The 11,776-nt window shown below is 37.4% G+C and overlaps 1 pseudogene; it reads left to right on the top strand.

Moving 5' to 3' along the window:
• Nucleotides 1-1,050: 1,050 nt before the first annotated feature.
• On the top strand, nt 1,051-10,353 carry LOC132626564 (oxygen-dependent coproporphyrinogen-III oxidase, chloroplastic-like; annotated as a pseudogene).
• Nucleotides 10,354-11,776: the final 1,423 nt, after the last annotated feature.

Genomic DNA, 11,776 nt, shown 5'->3' with positions numbered 1-11,776 from the left:
TAGGACGCAAGTACCAGACCATGTTGTCGGTTATACTATAGCATTCCCCACGTTACAAGTAGTTTTACATACAAGTATTTCTATTGATTACTGTTTTAAGACTTCACTCACGTTTCATGTTCATGTTCAAGTTACATTCAGTTTCAGTTCATATCCTATATCTATGTTGTGCCATGTTCTTCATTTCAGCAGGTTTTACATACTAGTACTATTCACCATGTACTAACGTCCCTTTTGCCCGGGGCCTGCACTTCACGGTGCAGATACCGGTTTTCAGGAGCATGCATCTGCGCAGTAGGATCACTTCAGATATCAACTTATTGGTGAGCCCCACTTCTCTCGGGGTTCAACATGGAGTCTGCATTAGTATTCAGTTTATGGTAGTCCGAGGCCATGTCCTGGTAGTTAGTATTCAGACATGTTTTAGAGATTTCATAGACAGATGTTAGTTCACAGAGTCAGTTATGCTGTTATGTTTGCAAACTATTGTGTTTTCATGATATTTCATGCTATGAGATAATTTTAAGACTTTATTCCGCAAATTACATTTTCATGATTTATTTAAATTGCATCATATAGATTATATTGTTTTGATGACCATGTTGACAAGCAAGCCATGAGGTTCGCTCGGACACATGTAAGCAAGGCCCGAGTGCCGTGTTACGCCCAGGCCATGGTTCGGGGCATGACAAAAACGGCCATCCGAACTTTTGTGTATCCTTGATGTATCGATCCTACCTTATTAATCGCACAAAAATAAGTAGGGTTCTATATAAAATATTGAAGTTTCAGGGTCCCAAAGCATGATTAATCTATGGTCAAAGTACGTTAAAAAGTGTAATTGAAGAAGGGTTAACCAAAAGGGCCGAAAAAAAGGGAGAGACTATAGCGCAGTAATTTACTGCGCTATAGTAGTTAACGGAGCCGTCCCCATTAACTGCTTTACGCAGTAAATTACTGCGCTAAACACATTTTGGTAATATTTTTTTTGTTGGGGGTATTTTGATTCAAAATGTTTTTTTTTTTGGGCATTTTGGTTCCGAACCCTTATCACAAGTCCAAGAAAAGCCCATTAATAAGCTAGTCATTCCATCTCAAAAATTTCAGACTAGTAAAGTAATCAAGAATGCTTACTCCAATTCTCTCCTCTCCTTCATTCTCTTCCACCCTAACCCCATTTCCTTATTCTCATTCCCTCCATTCTTCCTCTTTCAGTAAATCCATATACTTGCCCCTCACCATTCCCTTCAGAACAACTAAGAAAACAACACCCAACTATTCATTTCAAATTCAAGCATCAGCTTCCTCAGTGATTGAAGAAGAAGTACCCGAATCCCAAAAGCCACAAACATTCCTTCGAGAATCCGATAAAGGATCATCATCGAATTCCAGCACTGTTAGAGGTCGGTTTGAGAAGATGATAAGAGAAGTGCAAGACAGTGTTTGTTTGGCATTGGAAGAAGCTGATGGAGGTGCAAAGTTTAAGGAAGATGTTTGGTCAAGGCCAGGCGGTGGTGGTGGAATAAGTAGGGTATTGCAAGATGGGGCTGTTTGGGAGAAGGCTGGTGTTAATGTTTCAGTTGTTTATGGTGTTATGCCACCTGAAGCTTATCGGGCTGCTAGGCCCACTCATAATGGAGATGTCCAGCACGGCCCCGTCCCCTTTTTTGCTGCTGGCATTAGCTCTGTAAGCGCATTATTTCGTTGTTGCTACTATTTTTGTTGTATTCCTTGAAATGCTTTACCTCATCTGAGGGTCTCTCGGAAACAACCTCTCTATCTCTACGAGGTAGGGGTAAGGTCCGCATCCACTCTACCTTCCTCAGACCCCACGTGGTGGGACTACACTGGGTATGTTATTGTTCTTGTTGGATTAGCTCAGTAAGTTACTGCTTAAATCAAATTGAGTCAATTTCCCACATTTATCTTTTATATGGTAATTCAGAGGGTTTATGGATGGTATTACAATGCCTTTCTGCGGGATAGTAACATTATTAGCGTAATTTCACGTCCTTCAATTTCTGTTACTACCTATTGTTTCCTGTGCTTCGGTTATGCATTATATTTGGCTGTTGTTACTGTTCCTTTTTCTGAATGCTACGTAATGCTTTCCTATTATTTGCTATGCCCGCTTTTACTTTTGTATTTTCTTTTTCATACTGTTTGGATATGCGCTTTTTGAGCTGAGGGTCTTTTGGTAACAATCTCTCTACCTCCACGAGGTAGGGGTAAGGTCTACGTACACTCTACCCTGCCCAGACCCCACTAGTGAGATTACATTGGGTATGTTGTTGTTGTTGTGTTACTATGCCTTTTTGGCGACATAACTTTTTTCAAGTTTACTGCGTTAGGTAGTTTAGAATTTATGTTTCTTCAGCTTCTACTGTTTAGTTAACAGCCATTAGAATGCTAGATCGTATTTCTCAATCCCAAACTAGTTCGATCATCCATTCAACTCTATTGGGGCCCATTTCATTCCAATACTAAATGATTTGTAATAGGCAAATGAGGTTCTTTAAATCTTATCCTTATCTCTATACTATAGACTAAAGTAATCAACGTTCTTTTCTTTTTTGACGTTGGACAATTATTTGCTCCCTTCAGAGTTGTATCAGAGAATTCTAATCATTTACTGTGTTTCGTTGTTTACCAGGTGCTGCATCCAAAAAATCCATTTGCACCAACTTTGCATTTTAATTATCGTTACTTTGAGACTGATGCTCCAAAAGGTATTCTCTCTCCTGAGTATGATTATTCTTTGTCAATAAGTATTCCAGTTTGTTTAAGATAGAACAAGATTTATCGGTGGTAGAGCAGAAATTGCACAACACAGGACTGGAGGTGCTAAATTCCTGTTGTGCTTTTGTATGAGATTTGAAACGAGAAACTCAATTTACTAGAAAAGAAAGATAGCAGTTCCAGTCAGAGGACTGGACAGTGCTACCCCTTGGTGTGCACTGAATGCTTAAGGGCAAGTTCTACAAAGTGGTGGTTAGACCGACTATGCTGTATGGGGCGGAGTGTTGGCCAGTTAAGATCTCTCACGTTCAAAAGATGAAAGTTGCCGAGATGAGAATGTTGAGATGGATGTGTGGCCACACCAGGAGTGACAGGATTAGGAATGAGGATATTCGGGATAAGGTGGGGGTGGCCTCGGTGGAAGACAAGATGCGAGAAGCGAGATTGAGATGGTTTAGGCATGTGAAGAGGAGAGATACAGATGCCCCAGTGCGGAGGTGTGAGAGGTTGGCCATGGATGGTTTCAGACGAGGTAGGGGTAGGCCGAAGAAGTATTGGGGAGAGGTAATTAGACACGACATGGCACAATTACAGCTTACCGAGGACATGACCTTAGATAGGAGGGTTTGGAGGACCCAAATTAGGGTAGAAGGCTAGTAGATAGTCTCGTTATCCGTTCTTATTAGTAGTCGCATTATTGCAATATAATTTCTTGTGCTCCGATTTCTGCTATTATCTGTTATTATGTGTTATTTCATGTGCTTTGGTTATCCTGTGTCATCTGCTCTGATTTCTGCTATTATCGGTTATTTTCTGTGCTCTGATTATCCTGTATTATCTGTGTCGCTTGCATTATTTCATTTCCATATCGCTTTAAATCTCTTATCCGAATCTCTTAACCTTATCTAACCGTATCTGACTTCTTTTTATGCTTTTATTGAGCCAGGGGTCTTTCGGAAACAGCCGTCCTACCTTGGTAGGAGTCAGGTCTGCGTACACTCTACCCTCCCCAGACCCTACGATGTGGGATTTCACTGGGTTGTTGTTGTTGTTGTTGTTGTGTGCTCCTTTTTGTAGTTTTACCTTCTAATCTTCATGATAGTTATCACTGGATTGATAATAAAAGGTGAATGCAGCTCCAAGGTGGCTCTTAACCTCTCCAAGTTGCTACCTCCTGTAGGTCACAGCAAGACAAATCCTGATATAGTAGCATAGTTGAATTTGGCTAGGGATTATATTCTTAAAATTGCAACAGTGAGGAATGAGGACACAGTCGTAACAAAAACATTGCAAGACATTATTTGGTTGGAGTGAGGTTGTACAATATAAAACCTGTTCTTCTCTTTTTCCACACCATGGCCCGAAGTTTATATCTCTATGCCTCTTGCAAACTTGTACTCCCTCCGGATAAAAAAAAGTGTCCACTTAGCCTTTTTCTCTTGGGTCAAAAAAAGTGTCCACTTATCAAATCAAGAAAGAATTAACCTTGTTTTTCTGGATTTGCTCCTATTAAGTGTTATATGATCAAGTCCCAATGCCTATTTAATTAGGGGCAGTTTAGTCAAATTACCTATTTTTGTCTAGGAGTTAGTATTTTCTTAAGGGGTGTGCAAATGGCTAAGTGGACTCTTTTTTTTGATATCCGGAGGGAGTATTACCTCTAATCTTTTTGGGGTATTGCACTTTTAGTTCCTCAATTACATACAAACTTCAATTCTCGTAATATCCAATTAAACACATTTTGTCCTTCATTTAGTATGTAATTTTGGTTTCTCCTCAATCGAATTCTCAAACTATAGCTACTTTTGAATCTACAAGTAGTAAAAATATAAACAAAAAAACACCTGTCACGACCCAAATTCTAAGGATCCGTGACAGGCACCAAGCTACTGACCTACCAAACGAACCAACTAACCATAACTGAACTAAAGCATTAAAGCATAAACTTATGCAAGCGGAAATTAAAGACTTTACAGACCAAAGTACTAAACCATAATCTTAATACATAAGTCAATGGAGCATCTAAGAGTACTATCTAAAACATAGTCTGACATTATGAAAGAAATAATTATAAGACTTAAACCTAGCCGCCATGGTAGAAGAATGAGTGACTCACTGCTGACTGAAGCTCAAAAATCTTACTAACCATGCTCCTCACTAGTAACGAACCCGAATGTTCTTAAACATAAGAAAAGAAAAAAGGGAGAGAGGGTAAATACAAACGTACCAAATATGCATCTACAACCGTCCCCTAATAGGTGAGACGAGGTTTTATACATACATAGAATAGTGTCATAATCTGTATTCTATATCATAAAGCATAAAGCGTATGAATTGTATATGCATGAGAAGTCTACCACTTAGCACATATGAGAATGTGTAGCACATACGAGAATGTGCGTGAACATAAGGGCACATAAATGCAATCAGTAAGTCATAACATTCGAAACATTAAGGATATGCAATAAAGCTGTAAACATAGATGAATGCCATCAAATGCAATGCTTATGCTCTTGTCTTTCTATGCATTTGACGTGTACACTGGATTCCGGGGCGTGACACATTTCAGTGACCCACGGGGATGATCGGTTCACTCGCTAACTTTGGGAGTCTTATGACTCAATCTTGTCTGTTTAAATTACTTTACTCTGTTCTGGCATGGTCAGTTAAGCCATCAAAGTTTTTAACTCTACTCTGGAATAGTCAATTAAGGTCTGTGTACACTCTACCCTCCCCAGACCCCACGCTCTGGGATTTCACTGGGTTGTTGTTGTTGTCTGGAATAGTCAATTAAGCCATCAAGATATTTGACTCTGCTCTGGGATGGTCTATTAAGCCATCAAAATCTTTACTCTGAACATAACTATGCACTCAAACACAATCACATACTTTATATGTTCTAGTGTATAAGTATAATATGCGAAGAAATCTATTCTAACAAGTCTCATGACATGATAATCAAATCATACTCTGATAAAGCATACGAGAATGCATATAATCTTATATCATAGGCATGTATTAGATAATACACAAAGGACATTGTACTAGCTAAAACCATAAACCCGGATAGTTACCCAGTTCCTATGTATACGATCGTCTCCGCGTATACATAATTACCCCCGAAATCATATTAGACTCTTTAACTTGCTAGCATGCTTATAAAAACACTTCTAGAGGACAGTTTCAACCTACCTCAAGCCATGCAAGCCTCACAAACTTTAACCTTGGTTTTCCTTGTCAATGTCCATCAAACCAGTCCAATCTATCCAAAATAATACTTACAATTGTTAAACGAGTCCATTGGAACATTTTCTTTATTTTTCTTTTGGGTCAAAGTCAACCCTAAAGTCAACACTCGGGTCGACGTGATCAAAATCCGAAACCACTTACATATTCGAATTACCCATAAGTCAGGGAATCAAAATATATGACTATCTTCTCATAGTGAGTCCATTTAGTCACCCAAATACTAACTTTTCTTATTTGGGGTTTTGAGGTTCAAGTCCACAATTTCCATGTCTAATTTCATGACTTTGAAGGTAAGAGATCGAATTTAATGAAGTAAATAACTCATACGAGGGTTTGAAATCATTACCTGGATGATATATAAAAATCCCCCTTCTAATTCAAGACAAACGCGTAGCTTCTTTGCCCCAAAAGTGGAAAAACTTAGGTTTGAAATCCCAGAAACTTGTCTTTTATATTCAAGAGCTTACCGTGATTGCAAGAAGGGAGTCGCAAGGTTTGATTCCTTCGGTGCTTGGGCCAAATAGCTTTGCGAATGCAACTGTCTGTCCGCGATCACGGCAAATCCTTCGCGGTAGCGAGATCGTGTATGGAAGCCTCCTCTACGATAGCGATCCTCTATCTGCGATGGCGAGTTGGACCAGTAAAGTACCGCACCAGATTTTTACTTTCCAACGTGACCGAAATTTGTCAGAACCCCTTGGGTCTCAACTTAAACCATTCCTACAAGTCATGAACAGTGATATCAACTTGTAAGCATGCACAATGCATAAATTGGAACACAACAACATACCCAGTGTAATCCCACAAGTGGGGGATGCATAGCTTGGAAAACAAATAATTAAAATGAGGGATTGGGTTGTTACACCACCTCTTAGTAGTCATATATGGTGTCAAGGCTTAGTTCAAGTGACAAAAGTTGAGGGACTTGTGACTTAGGTGATTATGTCATAGGTTCGAGCCCTGCACCATGCAAAATAAGCTTGGTAATTAAGTGGAGAAAGGTAGAAGGGATGTCTCATTATTCCCGAGTTTCAAAGGCTATGGTTGGTCCTAAGGGTTGGCCTCAAAGGCACAGACGGATTTCCCGGTCACGATAAAGTTTAATAGAAACCTTGTGCTTTATTGGATATCACAGGGATCAACTTGGAATTTCTTAGTGACCTAGAGACCAAAATCACAATTTTCTCTCTATCTTCTCCAATAAATATTAGTGCATGACAGTAGTGAATAAGACTGCTGCAGTTGTAAGTCATTAAGATTGAGTAGATATACCTATTCTAATTTCATATGTATGATATGCCATCCCCACTCTATATAGGATAGCTATATGGACTATAAAGTTTCTTACAATCAATACAAATGCAGATACACCAGGAGCACCAAGGCAATGGTGGTTTGGTGGAGGTACTGACCTTACACCTGCATACTTTTCGAGGAGGATGTGAAGCACTTCCATTCGGTATAAGCGCACTTACACAAATGGATTATGTTTTTTGAAATCTCTATATCTGTAGTTCACAATTTTTTCATGTCAAACTAAGATAATTATACCATGAGCAAATGCAGTGAAAACATTTTTCTGATGTTTGATCGCAATTTTCTATTACTGTTTTTTAGGTACAAAAAACTGCTTGTGACAAATTCGATCCTAGCTTCTACCCTCGGTTTAAGAAATGGTGTGATAATTATTTCTATATTAAGGTAAGCAAGCTTCTTTTTTCTAACATGTTGACGTTTTCCATATGAGTTGTGTCCTCCAAAATCTGGCAGAGTACTTAGATAAATAGGGTAATTCTGCATGGGCCATTAAATTGTTTTGGGAGTGGCTATTTCATCGCTATCTTTGGATTGTTTTAGCTGAACAATTAATGAATTTAATTTAAAACAACTTAACATTTCCAGGCAAATGAGTGCCAAAGAGCCATAAAAGTAATTTCACATGACTAATATGTGATACTCCCTCCGTTCCATAATAAGTGGTGTTTTAGGCTTTTCATTTTGTTTCAAAATAAGTGGTGTTTTAGGATTTCAAGAAGAAATTGATCTTGTTCTTCCAAACTTACCCTTATTTATAATCAAGAATCATTAAGTAGCTTTTCTTTTTCTAGGCATTAATTAGGGGTATGTTAGTAAAAACACTCATAATTTTCTAGGAGTAGCCAATTTCTTAAGGGGTGTGCCTAAGCTAAAAACACCACTTATTATGGAATGGAGGGAATACTATCTAACGACTACACAGTCTTTTGACAGATGTAGCTGCTTTAATCGCAGAAAGCTATCTAAGAATTCTCCCTTCAATAGGTGTACCTTAGTTCTCTTGTGGTTTGAGTTCGTACTGATCTGTTGTGATCTGCCATATTCATTCCTTAAATTGTACTCAAGCTTCGGCTCCTCTACAAACCTGCTGCTATTGGATTGCTGGAACCAATGATGGAAATCTCAAATATCAAGGGATTCCTGCTCAAGTACCTCATGGGGCTCTTTCACTTCTCATACGTGAAACCTCAGCTTTCCCTTAATAAAATTATTATATAACCCCAGAAATTCACATAAAAGATATACAGAGGCCTTCATAAACCTTTAGATACTTTCAGATAAGTAGCATGTTGATCCTCTTATGCAACTGTTTAGCCAAAAAGCAAGCAATAGCACACACCTGCCCTGAGTTGATTTTTTTTTTTTTTTTTCAATTTAAGCGAATCCACTGGGCAGAGTTCCTAGGAATATTTTTTTTTATTAAAAATAAGAAAAACCTCAAAGGAAAGAGTACAAGTTAGGGGGGCTAGGCCTTTACCTTACTAATCCTAACTAGAGCTTGCAAAAAATAGAACCTAGGCTATCTCACATAGTGATGAGGTATCCAAATGCCTTGGCGTGACGCCATCTCAAGCACCTCCAAGCTCTCACCAGATGCTATAGTTGTCAAAGCAAATTGAGTAAACTCCCTCGAGGTGAAGTGGAAAGTCGACCACCAATGAGCTTGGCCCATAATGGGCTTTTCTGAATTTAAAATTGTCGGAAGTTTATAATGGGCTTGCTGTATTGCCGTTGCCTATTCTTTTAATTGTTGAGTTGAAGTACAGATCTTTATTCTGTGGCCTTATCTTTTAATTATTAAATTAAAGTATGAGCTAGCTTTTCATTGAGCTCATCGTATTGCAGCATTGTGGTGAGAGACGAGGTCTTGGAGGAATATTTTTTGATGATTTGAACAATGATGATCAAGAAATGCTTCTTTCCTTTTCAACAGGTAAATGGTGTGATTTGAAAAGACCACACGTGCTTATAAATAATATTTGTTAATGGAGGAAACAGAGCAGTCAACTTGTCATAGACAAGCTTACTTCTATGCATAAAAGTCAAAAGCTGCTAAAGTGGTTGTTGATATGCTGGAAACTATATTGCTAGACTAGATTATATTTTATTTTTTGGTTTTCCTGAAATAATTAGATCAAGAAAAATGCCTATCGTTTGCACGAAAGTTCATTCAACCACTGAGAACTTTTTAAATTGCTTGAATGGATAAAATACCTTCCTTGAAGTTTCATTTTTGGAATTGCAGAGTGTGCAAATTCTGTGATTCCGGCATATATTCCTATCATAGAGAAGAGGAAGAATACCCCTTTCACAGACGAACACAGAGCATGGCAACAACTACGGCGAGGCCGCTATGTGGAATTCAACTTGGTGGAATACTCTGTTCCCTTAGTTCCTGATCGCCTATCTACAATGGTTATTGTTTAACCCCTTCTTTTGCCTTGTAATTGCAGGTTTACGACCGTGGAACTACATTGAGGTAGGATTGAGAGCATTCTTGTACTCTTCCATTAACGGCACGATGGGAGTATGACCATGTAAGCTTTACTCTGCTATCTACTTTATTGGTATCATTCTTAGATACGAGGGAAGGCTGGGAAAACATCATTGAATATCAACTAATTATTGTTGCTTAATGCAGCAACCAGAAGAAGGTACTGAAGAATGGTGGAAACTCTTGGATGCTTGTATCAACCCTAAGGAATGGGTCTGATAGTTAGTTAGTTATCATAAGTTTTGCCCATGTTTGTCTTATATGTTGCCTTTCACCTCATTTCTGTTATCAAATCTCCTTTCTTATGCTTTTTTCTTTCTTTCTTTCTTTTTTGTTGTGTTGGAGCAACGAGGAAGGTCGGGAATTAGATGTGGATTTTTCTTAGGATTCATAATTGTATTACAAGATTGCATTTAATCAAATATGATAGGAGAAGATTCCTTATGCGAGTTGTGTACCTTATTCTTGACTTTGCAGTTCCATTATCTGAACCTGCTTTTGTAGCAATTTGTGGGGAGGAGAAATATATGAAGTTACAGTTATTTTTCATGGTCTACCGGAAACAGCCTCTCTATCTCCCAAGGTAGAGCTAATGTCCACGTACATTCTACTCTTCCCAGACCCCACTATGTGGAATTTCACTAGGTATGTTGTTGTTGTTGTACAGTTATTTTTCTTGGGTATACGTATTTTCGTGCAGCATTCTAGAAACTACCTCCTGAAAAGGCTAAAGCTAACTGGTCTTAGCGGAAATGTTGTATCTGCAACTAAAAATGGAAGCAGGCCATCACAGGCAAAGTATCACCAACAGGATACTTAGCAAGTCCCATAAACTACCTCCTGAAAAGGCGGAGCAAAACTTACTAAGAAAAAAATCAAGATATGCAAGAAAACACGTTCACAAGTAATCATGAAAATAACTTGAAAGTCTGAAAAATTCTGAATATATTGAAAGCTGAAAACTGTAAGCTGATAATTGAAACTGAAAATTGAAATCGTGCATAAACTGACTGAATAATGAAGATAAAAATACTAAGTTTTTTCACCTATCAACCCTTAATAGGAGAAGAAGAAACAAAACTAGGGGTGGACAAAGCAAACCGACAAACCGCATCAAATCGATAATTCGAATCAAACCGAAAAAAAAACCCGACTAGTGGTTTGGTTTGGTTTTAACTAAAAAAAGTCAAACCGAATCAAACCAACCCGACATTACATTTATAAAATTTCAAACACATTTTATACATAGAAATATTTATTTATAATGTAATTTATAAATGTTTCTTTAACTTTTTCATAATTTTTTGTCTTTTAACATATTATTTCAAGCTTGGAATTAGACTTTTGAATGGTTTAATAAGTTTTATAGCCCAATGATATTAGTAACTTAAATAAAACTCAACAAAAATCAAATCAATACTAATGCTAACAAAAGAAATTCATATTTAACACTGGAATGACAATAATTTTGATATCTATTCTTTAGTTTTATATTAGTTTAGAAAGTGAAAATGCATAACTTAATTTTATTTTTTCTTTAATATTTAGTCATGTAATTAATATTTAGTACCGTACTTATTTTAGCATGACTTAGTACTTTTAGATTATGATCAATTTTTACATGCCTTATAAATTAGTTGTATTTATTGTAGCATGACTTAGTACTTTTAGATTATGATAATTTTATTTTATGCAATTTCATTAATTTTTTTCGTTGAATATTTTAGTACAATGTCATCTCTCATCACGTTTTGTGTTATTTTCTTAATAAATATCTTAATTAGATCGTTGTATCTTACTAGGACTAAAGAAATATTTGAAGTATAAGTTATATGTTTTGTATGAAGACTTTACCGGAAAAAATCCGAAAAACCCGAAAAAACTGAGAAAACCCGAGGTTGAAAAACCTGACTTTTGTTGGTTTGATTTGGTTTATAGATTTAAAAACCCGATACAATTGGTTTGGTTTGGTCTTTA

This window comes from Lycium barbarum, chromosome 2, assembly GCF_019175385.1.
Source record: "Lycium barbarum isolate Lr01 chromosome 2, ASM1917538v2, whole genome shotgun sequence".
Classification (NCBI taxonomy): Eukaryota; Viridiplantae; Streptophyta; class Magnoliopsida; order Solanales; family Solanaceae; genus Lycium; species Lycium barbarum.
Note: the sequence above shows the minus strand (reverse complement) of the source record. Positions and strands in the feature narration are given on the sequence as shown.